At 44.3% G+C, this 21,680-nt stretch overlaps 1 long non-coding RNA gene across 1 annotated transcript; it reads right to left on the bottom strand.

The window, feature by feature from the left end:
- Positions 1-3,958: 3,958 nt before the first annotated feature.
- Positions 3,959-7,896, bottom strand: LOC311439463. The gene is made up of 3 exons (XR_014694728.1): positions 7,771-7,896; positions 5,997-6,215; positions 3,959-4,078 (listed from the first exon to the last, which is right to left on the bottom strand). It is a non-coding gene; the product is annotated as an uncharacterized lncRNA (long non-coding RNA).
- Positions 7,897-21,680: the final 13,784 nt, after the last annotated feature.

The following is a 21,680-nucleotide window of genomic DNA, read 5'->3' as shown; positions in this document are numbered from 1 at the left end:
AGATTTAAACCTCTGAAACAAAAGCCAGAATCACACAGAATCACGGCAGAAGCAGCAATCTGAAACGACCTTGGCTGAAAAAAGAAATGCATTACAACACCAAGTCAGCTCAGCTACCAGTTGAGGAAAAAAAGTAAACTGAAGTGGATTTATTTCTTATTTCTGTTGAACTGGGGATGTATTTTACTCTATCATTGTATTATTTTATTTTCCAATAGTTTTATGCATTAGAAAAAGGTGTAGGGCTATTATTCCTATGCCCGTCCCTCTGTGCATGAGGCATTACACCTACACATGACTCACAAAGGCTCACAAATGCAATCATCAGTGCCACCGTGCATCACTACTTCCCAAGACAACAAGGGACACTAGAAACTACATCAGAGTAGATGATCACAGAGCTCCCTTTGGCCTTAAAAATAATAGTACTCATGCAATTTTTCACAGCAAGTCTTTTGGTAAATGCATAAAACACTACGGATGGATCCCAAGCAAGAAACCAAGAATTTGCAACAAAACAAGGCTAGCTTCTGTAGCTCCTATCCAGAGCCCCGATCCAAATAAAAGTCTGCAAAATGTGCACGGGATGAATCCTGGTGCGGTGACACTGCAGAACCCAACAGAACAGGGAAGCCTACCTTACAGCTTACTCTCTTCCTGGTGTCCTCAGTAAGCCATGGGGACACACCGTGCTTGCTAGCACAAGTGCGCTAGCAATGTCTCACTTTATCTGGACAGGAAATTTTATGCCTGCTTTGATATAACAACTGCTCTGGGAGTAGGTTAAGTAACAGTCAAACAGGGATGAATTTGCTAAGATATCTTGGCCACCAACTAGATTTTGCTATCACTGACAGTACAAAAAACTTGCTGTCTGCAGCCTGAAATACCATTCAGGCTTTCTTTTTGAAATTTGCAGACAGAACTCTCAAGAGAGCTCAGTAATTTTCTTTTTTTCTTTTTCTTTTTTTTTTTTTTAAACACATCTGGGGCAAAAATATATGACTTTCCTTTTAATACTTTTTTCAAGTAGTTCACTTTTGCCTCCTGCAAACGCTTTTACTTTTTACTCTCACTGCCGATTTTTTCCTTTCTTTTTCCTCCTTTGGGTTAAAGCAATTAATAATAAAAGTTGCATGAAAGGCAGAACTACAGAGGAAAACCCCATGGCCCAAAGACTGCACTTGGAAAACACGTTCTTCAGCTGGACAGCATGTGGAGGCCCAGGGAGAAGACAGCACTTAAAAATAACCAAATCTCTCAGCATCTGCAGAGACAAAGAGGAGTGCCGCTGCTTTACAGGCGCTGGGAATCAGCGTGGCTACCCCCACAGGAAACACCCACCCTGGTGGTATATCCTCGCGGGCCTTTCATCGCCTTTTGGAGGTACCTTTTCACAGTACTTACTAAGGCTGTTCTTTTCCAGGCATGTCTTAAAGCCCAATCAGAGGAAGGAGCAGCTCCAGAGGCCTCCCCAGCCTGAAGGAGAGGCTTCGTGCCCACGCCGCATCCCTCAACCACCAGCACCTAGGGCAGCACACACACCCCTTCGAGCACAGCGACGGTCCTTTGGCTTCTTCTGCTCCTGGTTATTCCCAATTCAGAGGCACGGTGCTCTCTGCTCATGTCTGGCGGTCCGCTTCTGGTTCTGCATTCCTACTGTTGGCATCTGTAATAATTCAGGTGGTTTTTGCATTTCACAAATATTAAATAACTAATTAGCAGTGTTAATAAAACGGACCTTCTGCTTTCTGCTTCTGCTAATGACTGGGTACATGAGCTTGGCATTAGGTAAGAATTTACACACAAAGTCCAACTCCTGCTGTATGCCCGATTTAAGTTATAGCTGGAGGGTTAATTGAATACCCCAGTCCAACCTCCCTGCACAGGCACTGCATCGGGCTACAAGTAGCACTGCATCAGCATTTTGACTGCAGTTTATTCTTTAAGCAACTGCTATAAAAAGACTGATGGCAAAAAGGAAAACAGCATTGGGGGAAATATTTAAAAACAATGGCCCTGTTGAGATCACCAAGAAAGCTTCTATTTTAAAAGGCTCAAGAATATTTTCACACGCAGTGTGCATTTTTACCCAGCTACTGAATTTATTGGCAATCCTTGTCCAGCAAAGCACACCGACATCATTAGGCCCATGATGATACAGAAAAATTAACTGATTTAGATTAGGCTAGATCCGCCAATTTGATGACTTGGTTTTAGAAGCCATATTTTATCACACGTCACGTTACTGAACAAATACCTGTTCATGCTTCCTATTCATGCCTAGAATCCTACAGGTCTGCAGAGTGAATAATTAGATGAATTTCATTTTTTTCCCCCCCACTGAATACAGAAACTATTGTATGACCAGTACTCTCACAAACCCTCACGTATTATCAGCTTTATTTTTGCTGGTATTTCCACTGATACCTGATTGCTTGACACACACCAAAAAAAATATCTGTTTTTACAAGAGTGACATAATTTTTGATTAAGAAGTGCCCTGATTCAAATTCAGCCAAACCTAAACCACATCAAACAAGTCAAACTCGAAGACTTGTCCATTCTGACATATAATCAAGCTATGGAAGTCAGCTTTGACCTAGATGTCATCCTCTCAGGCTATTTGGGCTGTTATTGGGCATCTTGGCAATTGCTGCCCCGCGCAGACAGGAGAAAAGCTGCATCTTGCACTTAAGAAACCTGACCACACAACAAGATACAGGAGTCTTCCTCACCGAGGTGCAAGACCAGGGCAGTCCCTTCAGATGGTCATGCTGAAAGACAAACCAGCAGGATGCTCCAAAGAGGCTGACCCATGGCTCTAGCTGCCTATACCGGCTGTGCCAACAGGCCATGAACAACTATTAGAGAATTACACAATTTTAGCAATTCTCTGAACAAGTATGTCCCTTTTTATTATTTTTTTTAAATTTTTCCTAAGCTTTTTGACTGTAAGCTTTCAAAACCCTCTTAATCCTTAGTAAACTACTAGCCTATTTTCAATGCAAAATGCATCAGAACTGTAAGTCTGTAAGAAGGAAGGAACTGATCCATGGAGGAGCGGTGTGAGGAACCGCAGCCTCAGATGACAAAGCAGGCATCTCCAAGCAGGGGAGTGATGAGGACAAAGCACTCAAACCCTTCTCACTCCACTCCCTGAAAGCAGCACGCCAGAGACAACATCAGCCTCGCTTTGCTGGGTTTCAAGAATGACAAGAGTTTAATAGAGCCAAAAGAAATCTATTTCTTCAGGCAGGGACATGCAGTGGCATCCAAATGGGAAGGCAATGGTTAGTGGTGACACACCTCTGTGCTGCTGGAGGGTTAGAAACTTGCCATTAACAAAGGGGACTGGCACAGCAAAATTTAGGCATCAGCTTCCTTCCTTAATGCCCACAGACCATAGTCAGGGGGAATATTAAAGACTCACCGATCATTGCTCCTTTTTGGTTTGTACTCAGTCCCCGATACATTCCCTTTAATGAGCATAATCACCTGTGCAGATGAACTCATCCAAGACCTACTGCAAGCAAATAAAGGCTGCAGAAGTCACCTGGCAGGAAAGCTGTATTGAAAAGTTGAAATTTTCTAAGTATTTTCTGATACAATTAATGCATTCAACAAGCATTTCTTGACCCAAGCATGCAAAATCTAATATGGATTAGACAAGTTCAAGTAACTTCTCACCAAAAGGTATTCTGCATGCTACATAATAATTAAACTACTTAAAATACAATAGAAGTATAATTAAAACCAACCGCTTAAAATTCAAGGAGCTGAAGCCAACAGCAAGGTCAAATTTTGCAAGGAGAAATAAAAAAAAAACAAATGAGGAAGTCAGCCAGGATGGCTCCAGAATGATTTTGTAAACACCCTCTATTGATGAAGACCTAAAAAAACACATGAACAGAGAAGGACCTCAGGACGCAGCCATTTCTGTCCCCTGGGTGCTTGTTGGGAACCCAAATCAGCAGGGAGGCTGCAAATTAGTGATATGGTTTAGTGGAGGACTTGGTAGTGTTGGGTCAGAGGTTGGACTAGGTGATCTTGGAGGTCTCTTCCAACCTAGGTGATTCTGTGAAATACAAATACAATTTGTATTTAATTTGTATTAAACACATTCAATTTTACATATTGAAAGTGTGAACTTTTTCATGTAATAACATACGGAAAAAGTAACAAAGAAAAGTGAAATATTAATGCAGAGTGAAACTCAGACCCATGCAACTTCACAAGGGCTCCAAAGAACTAAAGCAAAACACCAAAATGAAAAACCAACAAGTTTCAGTGACTTCCCTAAATTGTTTTTTAAAAGACCCTTATTCTTCTTTGATTCAGACTGTCCCAAATTCAGCAAACAAGGAGTGTTCCTATACTGATGAGTCCCTCTAGTAGTGCCTTCCCTCGCCAAGAAAAGAGCTTTTTAAAGAAAAGGGGAAAAAAAAAAAAAAAAAAAAAAAAAGAAACAAGCGGGAGATCATCAGCAACACCATTCCTTCAGCACCACATCAGTGCGTATGGACGATTAAGTTTAGGCTGTGCTTAGCACAGCACAGGCTTCAGCTGTGGGTCACAAATTACATATCTAAGCACAAGCATTGATTTCCAGACTAAACACACCAACTGTAAATTGAATTACAGCTGTAGGACAAATATCAGTAAGCCACTCTGCAGAAATTTGTATAATGTCACTCAGCCATTTAGCAGCTGAATCTGAAAGCTGTCTTGCATGCTTTTACTGCAGCAAGAACAGCTCAGACGAATTGTTTCTAAGCCCTTTAAAAATGCCAGCAAAACAGTACAAGGAAACAAAGAGAAACATCAGATCGAAGCATGTTTTTCATTGTTGCTTTTATGGGACATTTGACAACCCAAGTTCTTGCATGGGATATTCGTTTGGTACAGTTGGAGATTGATAAAGGATCCCAATCCTGTGCCTGACACGCCATCTCCTCGGCTATATTGAGTTTTGAAGGTTTTCAGGAGCTGAAAAATGACTCCACCTGCCAACAGCATGTTATATTTATCAACTGACTGTCTTTGGGAAAATGAACTTGCCATTCTGTCAGAAATTGTCTGCTTTGGGAGGTGTGATTAGACTTTAACCACTGGCGTAGAAATGACATTCTTTCTTCCAGTTCATTGCTTTCCAGCCCAAAGGTTTATTCATGGACTACAGATTATATAATAGCTTAAAATGAATTGTGGGTGTAGCAACCACATATAAAAAAATCAAATCTGATTGCATGTTTTGAATAAAAACTCACTTTTGCATGAAGGTCTGTGTTATGATGAATCTTTATCTCACTCGAACCTTAAAAGGAGTACATGGCTGGTGAATAGCAAATGAATTGAGCCTCTTGGTTTGCATTTTTATAAGGTATAAGAAGTTTGCAATGTATATGAAAGTCTATAGAGATGCCAGAGCAGCAGAAACTACACAAACATGAGCAAGAGACAAGGCCCAAGCGGGAAACCAGGGTTTCTGTGCTCTCCTTTTTAAACAGGTCTCAGACTAGGAGAGAAAGGTAGGCTTTAAAGTTCAGAGATCTCTATTCGTACCTGCTCACTCTGCATAAAAGTTAAGACCCAGGGCCAGCTTAAAGGTCAAGGTGAGCCCTTTCTCAAGAACAGCCGAGAGCAGCAAATAAAAGAACATTTGAAACCACTTAACATTTAAGATTGCCCCATAATGTCTATTTCTTACTCCAGCTGGCAAAAGCGAGCTCCACATCCCTCCTAGACATTTTATCAACTGGAGGAGTCAACTGCAGAGAGAGAGACTCAGCAAACAGCTAGAGGCCAGACCTGGCGGAGCAACAGAGACCACGAGAGGCTCAGCACCTCTGCTGCTGCTTGGGGAGCTCCTTTGGGGTCACCTCTCACAGAGTTCCACGGCCCCATCAGCCTGTCTGGGGCCACCCCAGCCCTGCTTGGGCATCTGAGAGGGAACCACCATGAAGAACACATGCTCCCAGCAAGGTCACACACACCTTACAGGAGTACGTTCTTGCTGGGTTTTGCTGACATCTAAGCAGAGATTTGCAATTCTTGACTATTTGGCTGCCACAAGCTCTGGGAGGAGTTGTCACCATGCTTTTTGCCAGGGGTAGCAAGTGTCACTTCTGAACTCCGACTTCTGAGGCATCCCACCAGTCTCCAGTAGAGCAGATTCTCCACCAGTGGTCAGGCATGCTTCACTCCTTGGCCTCCTTTGTGGAAAAAGAAAATATACACGTATAGATAGATAGATAGATATTAGATACATAAGTATCAGCATATGCTCCCTATTGTATGGAAAGTCCTAAGAAATAAAAATTCTCTGCAGCTCTGGAGAGTGCAGATCCCAGTTATGATGATGCCCGTCTCAAATAACCAAGGAACACAATATAAAAAGGCTGCAGTTATTAATCCGTCACACACTGTGTGACAGCTTTGAAGATACTGCAGCATAACTCATTTCCCATCACAACAGCTAATCTTTCATAAGGCTAATACCTAAACACTAATGTTTTTGTTAGGTAAAAAAAAAGACCGAGCCCTACATGTAGTACATAATCTCTACCTTGGGATGAAAGCAATGTGATTGTTTTCATTAACCTTTCATTCTTATAAAAGGGCAAAAATCAATAACAAATTTATTCAGGCAAGTGAAAGGCAATTTCAAGCAATTTCACAAGGGATTTCATTTCCATTGCTTTTTTCCTCCCACAAATTCTAATAAAAAATAATATGATCTGTCCAAATGTAAGACAAATACAAAAGCCAAGATACTGTCAGCGCCTCAAAGACACAGAATGAAACTGCCTCTTTACAGCTGGATAATTGTCTTGCTAAAAATATTGCTTTCTTTTGAATCCTAAGCAAGTCTGCGAGGCAGTGTCTTATTGACAACCCGTGAAACACTTTGTTGCACAGTACTGAGCTGCTCTCTTTTAAATAAAGTAGCTACGATACAGATTTCTTCCGATGACAAATTAAGCAATTTCTTTCTGGTGCACTTTGCCCTTTCGTGCTATGAACAGAGACTTAAATTACATGGATGTTGATGCACTTTCCAACTTTGCTATTTCTGTCATATATTCCGCAGCATTTCACCTCTTCAAGAGCTGCCTTTGAATTCCTGTTCCAAAATGCCTGACAAAAGCAATGATAAAAACCACAAAGTAACTCGTCGCCAGCTCCGTTTCCCACAGAAGCCAAAAACGCTGAGAAAGCACAATATATTATTAATAACTGCTTAAATTAATCTGCGACTTCACCTCTTTCCAGGAGTCCTCCATGCATCCCTTCAGCATTTCCTGGGGTGGAGCCACGAGGGCCAGGGGATGCTCTCGCTGTCGGAGCAGCCCCAGCTTGGGGCATCAAAAACCATGGGGAAAGGGGATCAGGGGGGTCAATCAGTGCCACCAACCCCACTGGTTCCCCCACAGCCCCAAAATTCCCAACATGGTGTCTCTGTTTGTTACAGCATGCTTTTCAAACCCATCAAAAAGTAGAAATGATTTCAAGAAGCACCATCGTTCCACAGGGGCATCACTCGTCTTGTCGAAATTTTGTCTCCTTTGCCCTCTGTGATGCCAGAGGACAGTCACAGCTCATTTTAAAAGTCTAGCTGGGAAACTGTGAATTATTTACACTATTAAAAAAAAAAAAAAAAGTATTATTGCATAAAGTTAAGCAGAATTTGACTACCAAACTACCATGCATCACCAGAGGTGTTTAGGATAAGTGAGATCAGCTCATTCTGGTGCTGCTCATCCTTACCCAGTTTCTTCAGAGGGAGACAACATCTAACTTCCAGTGCCTGAAATCAGAGATGCTGAATCCACCCAGCTGGCTTCCAAAAACTCTCTGCCTCCTCTGAGCAGTGCCACTTGAGCACACATTTCCATACAGCTGTGCCCAAGAAAAAAAAGACAGCAACATACTTTCTAATACAGGAGGAGGAAATCCAGAGAAAGACCACTCAAACTCAAGTAAGAAGTACAAAAGATTCATGAAATTCTCCCAGAATGTCCCTAGGCCTTTGTGGTTTATGTTACACAGCTACGTGGGCAGCAACTCTGCACAAAACTGCCAGCAGGAAACCTTTGAGAATACTTTATGTAAGATAATGACGACCTTGGCATGGCAGCAGCATTAGAGAACCACTAAAAATGCAAGCAATTCAGTTTGCATAGGAGTTCAAAAAAAAAAGCCCATAATCAGTATTTGGGTTTATTTGCTGTAAATTCAACACACAAGATAATGAAAGAAATATTAGAGGGAACAAAAAGCTGCCATTTAAAGGGATCTAATTCTAGTAAATGTCTCCTTTCATCAAAAATCATTACTGTATTATTATACCACCATGTTATTAGGATGCTATGCAATTCACCCTCACCTAGAAGCAGGAAAAAAGTAAACAGCGACAAAACATTCTGGGGAAAACTGTCAAGGCTGTGTTGTTTTTCACTGGACTAAAAAAGGGCAAGAAAAGCAAATACCTGAAGGTACAGGATGACTTCCTTAAAAGGTCTCACTTCTGTCTACAAGGGTTTAAGAGTTTGCGGGCACGAGGAACCTGCCTTTGAGAGGTCAGTGGTCTACAAGAATGAGTCTACTGTTAACTACGGTTGGATAGGTTCATGATAGATTTTTTTTTTCCTGATTTCAGTTATTTACTGAATACCTTCACAGAAGCATGGCAAGACTCTCAAAGAGTGACACTTTTTAAATAGTTACAAATAGCTGCTCCTGGGCTTAGATAAGTTGAAGGTGTGGTCATGCTGATTTTCCCACAAGACAGAATCACAGAATCACAGAATTTTCTAGGTTGGAAGAGACCTCAAGGTCATCGAGTCCAACCTCCAACCTAACGCTAACAGCCCTCCACTAAACCATATCCCTAAGCTCTACATCTAAACGTCTTTTGAAGACTTCCAGGGATGGTGACTCCACCACTTCTCTGGGCAGCCCGTTCCAGTGCCTCACAACCCTCTCAGTGAAGAAGTTCCTCCTAACATCTAACCTAAAACTCCCCTGGCTCAACTTAAGCCCATTCCCCCTCGTCCTGTCACCAGGCACGTGGGAGAACAGGCCAACCCCCACCTCGCTACAGCCTCCCTTGAGGTACCTATAAAGAGCGATAAGGTCACCCCTGAGCCTCCTCTTCTCCAGGCTGAACAAGCCCAGCTCCCTCAGCCGCTCCTCGTAGGACTTGTTCTCCAGGCCCCTCACCAGCTTCGTCGCCCTTCTCTGCACCCGCTCAAGCACCTCGATGTCCTTCTTGTAGCGAGGGGCCCAAAACTGAACACAGTACTCGAGGTGCGGCCTCACCAGAGCTGAGTACAGGGGGACGATCACCTCCCTAGCCCTGCTGGTCACGCTGTTCCTGATACAAGCCAGGATGCCGTTGGCCTTCTTGGCCACCTGAGCACACTGCTGGCTCATATTCAGCCAACTATCCACCATCACTCCCAGGTCCTTCTCTGCCTGGCAGCTCTCCAACCATTCCTCTCCCAGCCTGTAGCTCTGCTTGGGGTTATTGTGCCCCAGGTGCAGGACCCAGCACTTGGCCTTGTTGAACTTCATGCAGTTGACCTCAGCCCATCGGTGCAGCCTATCCAGATCCTCCTGCAGAGCTTTCCTACCCTCAAGCAGATCGACACACGCACCTAACTTGGTGTCATCTGCAAACTTACTGAGGGTGCACTCGATGCCCTCGTCCAGATCATCGATGAAGATATTAAAGAGGACCAGCCCCAGCACCGAGCCCTGGGGGACGCCACTAGTGACTGGCCTCCAACTGGACTTGGCTCCATTCACCACGACTCTTTGGGCCCGGCTATCCAGCCAGTTTCTAACCCAACGAAGCGTGCGCCAGTCCAAGCCAAGAGCAGCCAGTTTCTTGAGGAGAATGCTGTGGGAGACGGTGTCAAAAGCCTTGCTGAAGTCAAGGTAGACCACATCCACAGCCTTTCCCTCATCCACCCAGCGCGTCACTCTGTCATAGAAGGAGATCAGGTTCGTCAGGCATGACCTGCCTTTCATAAAGCCATGCTGACTGGGCCTGATCGCCTGCTTCCCCTGCAAGTGCTGCATGATGACTCTCAGGAGGATCTGCTCCATGAGCTTCCCTGGTACTGAGGTCAAACTGACAGGCCTGTAGTTTCCCGGGTCTGCCCTCCGGCCCTTCTTGTAGATGGGCGTCACGTTTGCTAGCCGCCAGTCGATTGGGACCTCCCCTGATAGCCAGGACTGTTGATAAATGATGGATAGTGGCTTGGCCAGCTCCTCTGCCAGTTCCCTCAGTACCCTTGGGTGGATCCCATCCGGCCCCATCGACTTGTGCACATCTAAGTGCCGTAGCAGGTCACCAACCAGTTCTTCATGGATAATGAGGGCCACATCCTGCTCCCCATCCCCTTCCACCAGCTCAGGGTACTGAGTATCCAGAGAACAACCGGTATTGCCGCTAAAGACTGAGGCAAAGAAGGCATTGAGCACCTCCGCCTTTTCCTCATCTCTTGTAACTAAGTTTCCCCCCGCATCCAGTAAAGGATGGAGATTCTCCTTAGTCCTCCTTTTTGTGTTGATGTATTTATAGAAACGTTTTTTGTTATCTTTAACGGCAGTAGCCAGATTGAGCTCCAGATGAGCTTTGGCCTTCCTAATTTTGTCCCTGCACAGCCTCGCTACTTCTTTAAAGTCCTCCTTAGTGGCCTGCCCACTTTTCCAAAGATTATAAACCCTCTTTTTCCTCCTAAGATCAAGCCACAATTCTCTGTTGAGCCAGGCTGGTCTTCTTCCCCGCCAGCTCGTCTTTGGGCACGTGGGGACAGACCGTTCCTGCGCCATTAAGACTTCCCTCTTGAAGAGCGCCCAGCCTTCCTGGACCCCTCTGCCCTTCAGAACCACCTCCCAAGGGACTCCACCAACTAGTGTCCTGAGCAGCTCAAAGTCAGCCCTTCGAAAGTCCAATACAGCGGTTTTACTGGTCCCCTTCCTGGCCTCGCCAAGAATAGTGAACTCCACCATTGCGTGGTCACTCTGCCCAAGACAGCTCCCGACGATCACGTCCTCCACCAGTCCTTCTCTGTTTGTGAAGAGAAGGTCTAGCGGGGCACCACCCCTGGTAGGTTCACTAACCAGCTGCGTCAGGAAGCTATCTTCCACGCTCTCCAGAAACCTCCTAGACTGCTTTCTCAGGGCTGTGTTGTGCTTCCAGGATATGTCAGGGAAGTTGAAGTCCCCCACGAGTACAAGAGCTGATGATTTTGCAACCTCTGTCAGCTGCCTGTAGAATTCCTCATCCGTCTCCTCATCCTGGTTCGGCGGTCTATAGCAGACCCCGACCAGGACACTAGCCTTGTTGTCCCTGCCGATCCTAACCCAAAGGGACTCGACCTTGTCATTCCCAACCTCGAGTTCCACAACCTCGAAAGACTCTCTAATATAGAGAGCCACACCACCACCCCTTCTATGCTGCCTGTCCCTTCTATAGAGCTTATAGCCAGGCATTGCAGCACGAAACAACCCATTTCCTAGACCAGTCAAAGATCTCAGCAGTCTGTGCACCAGTGAGGTAAGCGACCTCGTGTCTTCATCCTACATAAAGCAAGAAGCAGAGGTTAGCAGGAGAGCTGCCAGACGGGTGAGAAACCAGCAAACACATGTACCTCTGGTGTGGACGTTGGCTGGGGATTTCTAAAACAGGTAATGCACCCCCCACAAAGACTCAGGGCACTAATCCTGTCACCCCAACACTATAGAGGTGTTTAACAGCAGCTGCTGCTACCCAAGCTCATCCCAGAAAGACAGCTTGAGACGGCAGCAGGCTGTACTACTTGGGAGCACCATGGGCCTGGGGATGGGTGGAAGCTTCCAGCAGCAGCCGAGCCAGCAGCCAACCGCTCAGCAGTCCAACCCTCATACCACCTCAATCAGACAGCAACTTTTGAACCCAGCTTTGTTGAAGTAACAGAAATATACACCTTTTACCACCTAGTCTATCCTTAAAGAAGTTCAGAGTGCTCGAAACACTACGTTTTTGCATGCCAGTCTATTCTAATCCCTAATTTGCCATACAGCAAAAAAAAAAAAAAAAAAAAAAATTCCATAAAGGCAATTATGTCTAGTTAAAGTTCTTTACCTGCCTGCAGCACCCACCTTGACAGAGGAGAACCATCAGTATTTATGGCCTTTCCAAACCATTCAGTGGCATCCAACCAGATCCCTCCTCCCTCGATCATATTAACCACCAAACTCTGTGTACAAATCACCTGCTTTCCTCCTCAGACGCAAGACAAGTTTTAAATTCCAGAGGTAAATTCCACATTTTTGGGAGGTGCCAATGCTCTTCCTGGCCCAAAATCAGAAACTCTGTCAAGATCAATGGATCTCTGCTCCTGTTCTGGGCTTACATCCTGCTGCGTTATCCAAATCCTGATGTTTCCAGTCTTCCACGTATCCTCCAGCTGGCTCAGCTGTGTATTAAAGTGTCCGACTTTCATTCTGCTTCATGGTGCATTGAATGCATTACAGAATTTAGATTTTTAGGTCCTCGGGATATTGCTGTGGCTAATTTCAGATTACCCAATTTCGGAAATTCCTCTATCAAGCACAAAACCTTCCCATGAGTAGCATCGAAGCTGCTGCCAGTCCCACCACTCCAAGCTCCACAGATGGGCTGAAGGACATCAGAAACACCCCAGCGACTCCGTGTCCCCTTGGCCACAGCAGCTGAGCATAGGGCAGAGCGTAAGCAGCAGACCTCACGGACCGTGGTCTTCCAAGGCAAGCCCCCAGCACTGCTGGCCATCTTTCCTGTGATTCACTGACACAAAGGGCCACACTGAAAACTTCAATTTTCAACAAAATTCAACAAAAAACTTTGTTTAGACTAAATACAATGTGTTTATATATACTCTTTCCAATGGAAAGCAAGGCGCACAAATAAGCTGATTATTGCTCCCCTAGTTGCACCTAGAGGATAAAGTTACTTTGCTTGCAGTGTAGTCAGTTGAAGACATGGCTTCTTTTCCAAAATACAGACAGCAATTAAATTATTTCATGAACAGAGCATGAGCTGGGCTTCTTTTTCCATGACTAAACAAGCAATAGCTGGCATCCAGAATTAATTATTCCTCTTCTTGCACTTGTTATTCCATTTAGGTGTTTTTTTTAATTCCTTTTTGGGAGAAGCTAAGCTCTTCAAACATCCCTTATGTCATGTCCAGAAGCAAAACAAGAACTACAGTTTTGCACAGGTGATTTAACAGTGGCATCCCCTAAGAGGTGGACACAAAGGAGAGAAAAGAGCAGGAGGCCACATAAACCTCCCTTAGCTCCATGGCCATGGGCACTTTTCAGTAAGCAGACCCAGAACACAGTGCCTGAGCTCTCTCCAAACTCCTCTGCATGAAAACATCATCGATTAGAGGCCCAGTGTGTAAGCAACAAGGTGCCACTCGCTGTCAGATACCCGACTTTTGGCTTTCCTACTAAACCAAGGCATGTGGGGCTTCTTTTGGGCTGGGGGAAAAGCTTCAGAAGATGGTGCTGCATTTAGGCACTTCTGGGACTTCTTGTGGATGAAGCATCTAAACTTTCTCTTAGGATCTAAATTTCTGTCCATCTCTACTTCCCATTTCTTGGATTAAAGCTTCCTCTGATCCAAACATGGCACAAAAAAAGCAGAAGTTGGGGCCTGTGTCATTTTAAACTGTGTAACAAATATACTCATATAAAACATATGAGCACATTATGCAATAAACATATTCATAATGCTGAATTATACACCTCCTGTGCACAAATGTGTACAAAATCCTTGCAGATGTAAGGATAAAATACACTGACTACAATGTCATTTTGTGCATGTATTCAGAAGAATGAATGTATTCCGGAGCTAACACCATGTAAGCAAAGCCTACTCAAGAAGGATTTGGAGGACATTTATGCACATCCCGATCCAACTGAAAGGAAGCAGCAGTAAGCACAGAGTGCTCCCTGACACAGGTGAGGATGGTTTTCTCCTATAGCTGAAGCAGGAACAGGACAGAGGATGGGCACCGTGCAGGCCATGTCAACCAAACCCCATATTTTCATCCTGAAGATACCAGGATTCAATCCATTCTCTAAACTGACAGCCAAAAAAAAGACCTTCTGGGTGCCCAAATGCTCAATAGCTGAGAAAACATTTGTTCATTTGTCAATATTTTCCACGTCTTTCTCATTTTCTCGCATCACAGTGTCTGTTCTTGTGGGAAATTCACTGGGAGATTAATCTTCTACGGAAATGTGCCTAAGATGGCCCTTAATTAACTTCCAAATTATTTATTCCATTATCTACAACACTACACAGTGTGTGCTTCTGAATAATAGCAGGCACAGCCCAACCATGCTAAGTCCCACATGTAACACAACATACGTGCTAAACTGAGAAAGAAACCTTTATTTCTGAATGTAGGTATGCTGCACAACGTAGCAGAGGACCTCCTTCTGATTTGCCTTTCCACCGTGCATCAATGGCCCTGCCACACAGCATCCTTACATTTATAATCACTTAACTGCCCACCTTCCACTGGTGGAGCTTGTCTGTCCACGCATCGCACACAATAAGCTTGTTACAGCCCAAAAACATACCTGAACTGTCTCCATGTCTCCACGGGCATATCCCATATGCCTTATATTTGTAGGCTTATTCTAAGACACACTTTGAAATTGGCAGCGATACACACACAATAAATGCTTAGCCAAAAAGCCCTGACGTTTATCCCATTCTATCTGCTCAAAGTGCTAAAAGGAGCTTCCTAATCCAGGATATTTTTAATAAAATGTTATTAAAAGATGACAGGAGGCGTAGAAATATGCAGGAGTCCTTTTTAAAAATCAAAAGAGATTTTGTCCTCCCCTTGAGGAAGTTTGACTCTTTTACATCGTGTAGATTTACATACTGAATAGACCCTATCAGTTACACATCTCTCTTCAGTGCTCGAAACAGGTCATTAACTTGCTTTTTTTCCTTTTAATTATGAAGTCAGACAAATTTATTTTCTGCCTGCATTGAACAGGGAAAAGACAAGCTACCAATTAACTCAGCATTCAAACTACATCACTGTCACCGAGCTTGAACTTTTCCAGGCAGAAGGTTGAGGCACGAGTGGCCTTCCCATTTACAGACCTGGCTGCGCCTGCTCAGCTGAAGGCACCCAAGTGTCCTGGAATGGGCATCCCCATGCACAGACTCTTCAGCTTTTTTTCCCTATGAAAAGCCAGCATTTCTGATCTGCAAGGGACACGGGATCATTTCTACTGCGCTGAGCTACTTGGCACACAGTCGCTCTATTTCCAAAGCAGAGATTTACTGCAATTGCCAGGAGAAGCCAGTTTCTTCAGACTAGAATAATTATTTCTGCTGTATTTTTTCATCTGACACCCCGCTAACCACATTTGAGCTGCTTCTGCTCTTCATTCATCTATTATGTGAAATGTGAGCTTCCCATATCATCACTGGAGAAAAAAAATAGAAAAAGAGCAACATCATGCAGCACTAATTCCCTTCCTTTCCTTCTCATGCTATTTTTGATCTTTGCATCATAAAAATACTTGGTGAATTTGCTAAATTAAAGAAGTGTTCATCTGGATGGGTATCAGGTTCGAATACTGATGTGCCTTCCCCCAAATTTTAAGCAACCTGAATGCTATCAGCTGTTTCATCTCCAAAGAGGGGTGGGCAGCCCCTCTCCCGAGGGTTTTTCTTGCCACCCAGCCCTGAACCAGCGGGTTATCTGGATGAAAGGGAAGGCTCACCAGCACTGGAGTACCTCAATTTTGACTCCTGCTGACTAGTGGCATGTGAGCTCAAAGGCTCCCAGCATAGCCTGAGCATTTTCCAGGGGGACTTGTTACAAGGAGCAGCTTAGCCAGCTCATCTGCCAGCCTCGCTCAGAAACAACTTAATATTCCCAGGAAATTTTCTGTAATTCTTTTTGATACCGAAGCGTAACACCAAAGATCTCACATCAAGGTTGGGTGATGCGTTGCTCCTCAGGGGCTGGAAAACAAAGCTGTTTTAAAGTGATCACAGAGCATCGGGTTTGAACATCGATGCTTGCTTGCAGGCTCACCATGGGACCATGCAAGGCTGGGGCTCCGCTGTTTCTGCCGATAGCAGCAGATCTCTGGGGAAGCCTGGGGGGGCTGTTCTGGATCTTGTAAAATTTACAGCAAAAAATAAAGCGGATTCTATCCCACCACAGCACTAAGAGAAAAATGTTTTCATCAGAAAAAGGAACAGGCCTTCAACCTCAGCTGGGTTTTGAAGTCCCGTCCCTCTGGTCAGCTCCAGACACCGAATCCAGCTGCCAGAGTTAAGAAATTCTCAAGTGACCCTGGCAATGCATAACAACAATGAGCTGCAATAGCAAAATTTGAGAAAAGACAGGACAAACAACCACGTTAAAGCTTCAGAACTGACAGCCACTTAACCGAAAAGATCAACACTTCTCCACGTGATTCAGAGGGTTTGTTCTCCAGGTCAGTGCTGCTTTGCTTTAGCTGACTTATACACAGTGCTGCTTTGCTTTAGCTGACTTATACACCAAGCGTTACCTGAGCTTCACATCTTCCATCTCTGCCAGAAGAAATACTCTTTGCTGAAAGCTTGCTAGGAAATACAGGTGTGCTTTTACTACTATCCCAGACAGGTTTCTTTACTTAGTGGGGAGTACAGCTCAACAGGCTTCTTGTAGAAGAAGGGATTTCTGACAGATACACCTAGATGGTTTAGACATTAGATACAAAACTCTGACGCCAAGTTGTGGGTTGCTTTTGTTTTGTTTTTGTTTTGTATTTTGTTTTGTTATTGTTGTTTTTTTGACATTCAGCTAATGGGTGTGTAAGAATTTGCTTGCACTGGAGGCAAGTTAGGAACGAAATACGTCCAGAAAAGAAACCCACATCTTCTGTTTCCCACTCGCTGCTTTTTCCTTAAAAGAAATGTCACACTGTTGTTTGGATTGTGCTCAGTACTTAATCAATTACTCCTCGTAAGAGTGAATTAAAGCAGGGTGTCAGACACTTAAACAACCAGCCATCAATTAGTACTTTAAAAATGTAGGCCAGGTGTGCTCATTTCTCAGCACCAAGGAATCCAGGTCAGCTGATGCTGCTGTCCCCTGCCAGTAACGCTGATGGCTCTAGTTAGTCCTCACAGCCACAGTGAATACTCAGCTATTGCTCCTAAGGGCTGGCAAGGGAGAGCATGCCAATCCCTGCAGACTTCAGTACATGAAGTACTACTCTATCTGCTTCTGATAGAGGCTGTTTAAAACAAAAAGCAGGTATGTGAAAAGGGGGAAACCACCCAAACACCCCTCATGTTCCCTGTGCTGTCACACACAAGAAACGTTTCAAGTCTAGTATGAAAATCACATCTTGTGTCTCAGACGATGTCATAACCTGCTTTAAAGTGCCTTCAGAGATCTCAAGCTGAGATATATGAAAGCATGCAATGCTGACTGGAAATACATGACCAGAAGAAAAAAAAAAAAAAAAAAAAACTTACCTAGTGATAAATCCAACTCTACGCAGATGCAACACGCCACAGGTCACTCAGGGAAGCAGCCTTAAACCTGTGCTCCCAGGTCATGCAAAGCAAGCCCCCAGCTGCCCATCACAGCACCTTGAGTGATGAAGGGCTGTGTCTCTGGGGATACTGTGTCACTGGGGTTCACAGCAGGAGATCTTGTCCTCTGGAGACCAGGGATAACCAAGGAGCTCTCCAGGGCAAGCATGAAGATACCCAATGTGCAGTTATCTCAAGGGTGTGTGTGATACCCCTGAGCCCAGGTCATTATTTCTTGCAAGTTCAGCCTTTTGCTGGGCTTTGACTGACCTGTAACTCATTATCAGCATCATAAGTACTGAAGAAGGCAAGGTATTTTAACTGCATCTTGTATAAGCCCCCAGAAAATCAAGTCAGAGTGCTATCTCCTGACCATCTCGCTGTGAAAATTGTCCTTTAATGACCTACTCCTTTTGCATCAGCTCATGAGTGACATCGCTGTAAGAGCGAGCACCAAAAGTACGCCTGTGCTTGCGTGTTTACAATGCATGAGCCCAAGAGCTTAATTAATGATGACAGAGTTCAGAAGGCTACATGTAAGCAATGGACAATTTAATGCCATTTCTATTAAAGAAATATTAATTTCAGCCCAAACTTATCACTGGATTCGATACTGTTGTGCAAGGGAAACACTGCACACATCAAAACGCATGTCACACAGCACACCACAGCACATTACAGCAAGGGCCCACGGTGGGAAACGGGCAGCATTTGGGATATTCCCCAGTTGTTAGCTAGGAAACCAACAGGTGAACGTGCAGGACACAAGCCTAAGCGTGCCTGATGAAATACCACTTTTTCACATTCAATGACAAAAAAAAAGTCTATAACTTAACTGTCAATGCTTTTAGAGATATATCTGTCTTCTCCCTCATTCCAATCCATAAATTCTCCATAAATTTTATCATTTGACCTCCTTGTGGAGGATTTGTGGCATTTGAACAATAAATCAATAGTGTGTTATGAAACACTGGCTCACTGCGGAGGTTCACTGAAATGACACATTCAAGAGAAATTGGATTTGCTAGAAAGACTCTCTATTTTCCCTTCTGGGATAGATAGCATCTGACATTCAGCATCACTTCCAGTTTAACCGGAGCAAAGAAACTATCTGAACTCTCAATGACCACCACAGCAAAGCTGAATCAGAAGGGGAAGCTAAAAAAAAAAAAAAAAAGACAAGAAAAAAGTGAAAATGTAAAGAAATGCACTTGGACTCTAAAATATAGAGCTTGGTCCCTGCTGTTGCTGCCTAAGACATCTTGCTGGAGGCTGAACAAGCCATTTACCTGTCCCATGTCTCTGCTTGGCTCAGTGCAGAAGGACACCCTCATTTCCTCTCCCCCCTCATTTTGGGCTGTAAAATTGATTAAAACGTAATCTTTCTTTATAAAGCAAAGTCTTTTTGTATTAGTAGCAAAAGGTATTACAAATACAGGGTAGCTCATGAGAAAGCATCTGATAAGACCATTTCTAATTATCTATAGCAAAAGCTGAGTGTAATCTTTTATCCTCATACTTCCTTCCTGCAAGCACCACGCTTGATATTCAAATACCCAGATGAAAAAAGTTTCAGTCAACTTTCCACTTAAGAAAGCTGAAAATCTGTCATTACCTGGTACTAGGAGTGGTGAGATGTCCTACAGGAGACAAATTAGCAGCAGCAGCAGAGCCAAGAGCTCTCACAGTTCTCATTAGCAGATATACTTGTTAAAAGACTTCTCAGAGCAGCTAAATACCCAGTAGGCACCAAGTTTTTAATGGTCCAAGAAGGCAGCTGGCCAGGTTTGCAATATGCTGGAGGTGACCTGAGGGTGCAGTAATGTCAAAGTTGACTCCACTTTACTTCAGTAAACAACAGCCTGCCAGCAACTCAGCACCTTTCACGAGCAGTAAAGAAAAAAATGAAGAACCAGGTTAACAATGCCACTGGAGAGCTCATTAAAGTGTCTTTGCTTGGCCTTTTTTCATGGAATAAAAAATATGTAACTGAAGGGAAGGCTCCGGTTTATGGATCAATAATTGTTGCTTTGAGAGGGAGATTGGGAGAATGTGAATTGCAAGAGACTGTTTTGTACTCATTGCAACTGGCAGATTTGCATTGCAGGCTTTGCAACTAGACAATTAATATCAAAAACTCATTTGTTCAACAAAACAGTATGGTTAAAATTAGGTTTTAATAAAGACTGCTGCTGCTATATGACAGCACTACAGCTTCAGAACGGAGTTTGTCTTCTGCATTCAGTCACCAAAATCATTGCCCAATGGTTCCCTTTTGCTTTCAGCTGTGGAAAATGGAGATGGGCTTCATCTAAAGAGATGAACTTTCTCTACAACAAGCAGCAGGAAAAACAATTCTGCTGGAGAGAGGGAGCAAACCAACCAAGGAAAGCCAAACTGCTTTCCCTGTTTGCCCTGCCAGACAAACAGTATTGCTTTGAGCCAAATGGCAGACCCCTAACGCCCCAAAGAATATTCCTCGGACAGCAGTGGAGGAACTTCTGCTTCCAAATTTCCTCCCCAGCCTGGTTCCTTCCCTGTTACCACTAGCAGCACGGGTCATCTTTGCCCCACCTCCAAGCCTTCTTCCATTATTTGCGCTCTGAATTCACGTCAGGAGCTCTCCAGACTTGATTTCACCACGAACGTCCATGCAATTAATATGCTGTAGCATGGGTCTTGCCACTACTGCCAACCAAGCAAGCGAGAAGAAACATTTCCAACACGTAACGAGTTTGGAGAGAGCAGTCCTCGATACAAGGATCCTCTCACCAAGCCTTTACGATACCAAGCTGTTGCTTCCTCTTCCGTCTTTCACACTCCTCAAGATATGATGCACCCGTAACTCATCTTCCTTTCCATCCCTGTCTTTTTTTTATCCTGACCTTAATCTGTCTGTAATCTTCTCTTTTTCCAGTGCCATTATGCTTTCCTTGAGTTGTCAGTCCTGCTGCAGAGACAGCTGCCACAGCAACTCCCCCAGTTGCTCTCAGCCGTAACTGAAAAGCCTCTTTTTAATTGAATAATAAAGAAAAAATAACATATCCTATTATTTTAGCTGTGGTGACTTAGTTTTGTTTCCTGGGGAAAAAAACCTTGAGCAAGCATCCTCTGAGAGCTTATTGGTATTGTGCCATACCAATAGGATGTCCTGTACTGATCTCTATGGTATAATATAAGCACATCTTCCAGTAATATGTAGCCTGAATAGAAAACCATGAACTTCACTAAGAAATGTAAACCCACAGAGAATTTAAACGCTATTTTACGGCGGCCCACTATTTTTGTTTTAAAGAAGCCATTGCTTCCATCAGACCTCATCTCCCTGCACAAGATACTTGCAGCAGGACCACCCCAGCAAAGTGCTGCTCGTGTTGCACGCTGCTGCTCAGCGCTGGAGCACTGCCCTAACAGCCCACCAGCAGTTACTCGCCACAGCAACGTGCTAAATCTGCTGCTGGGGGCTGTAGTACCAGCTGGCAAACCTGCAACTCCACGTGTCAGACCTCCGTTATTGATCTTTCTTAGGAATCTTTAAATAAATTTGTTTATTTTCACATGTGGAGGGTTTTACTAGGAAAGCATTCATAGAAGGGCTCCAAAAATCCCACTTTCTTCCTGGGAGGAGGATGCCAACGCTGGCCTGAGCTCGATGCGTGTTTCTGGCATAGCAGGGGAAGGAGAGCAAGTCAAGCAAAGCCTGAGCCACCGTGAACATGCTGGCACCCATTCCTGGCAGTCGCATGAAGCTCGTGCATGACTGCTGGATCCCCATTTCCATGTGCCTACCGTCAAGTACAACAGGCTCTGGGTTTGCTTTCCCCTCCCTGACTTGGCACCAAGAGTCAAGTCAGGCTTCAGAGCCGGGGCATGGCATGCCAGCTCTTGCAGACAAGTTGTAGGAGAGCGCGCAGCTCTAATGAGCACCTTGCGAGCTCAGTGCTGGTAAAGGCACACCGCTGGCCAGGGACTGTCTCTTTTTAACAGGGGTGTGTTTTAACAGGCAGACCTGCCACGCTCATCGAGCCACCGTCCCCCTCTATCACTTGTAGAGGGCTTTTACGTG

This window comes from Aythya ferina, assembly GCF_964211825.1.
Source record: "Aythya ferina genome assembly, chromosome: 7".
Lineage (NCBI taxonomy): Eukaryota > Metazoa > Chordata > Aves > Anseriformes > Anatidae > Aythya > Aythya ferina.
Note: the sequence above shows the minus strand (reverse complement) of the source record. Positions and strands in the feature narration are given on the sequence as shown.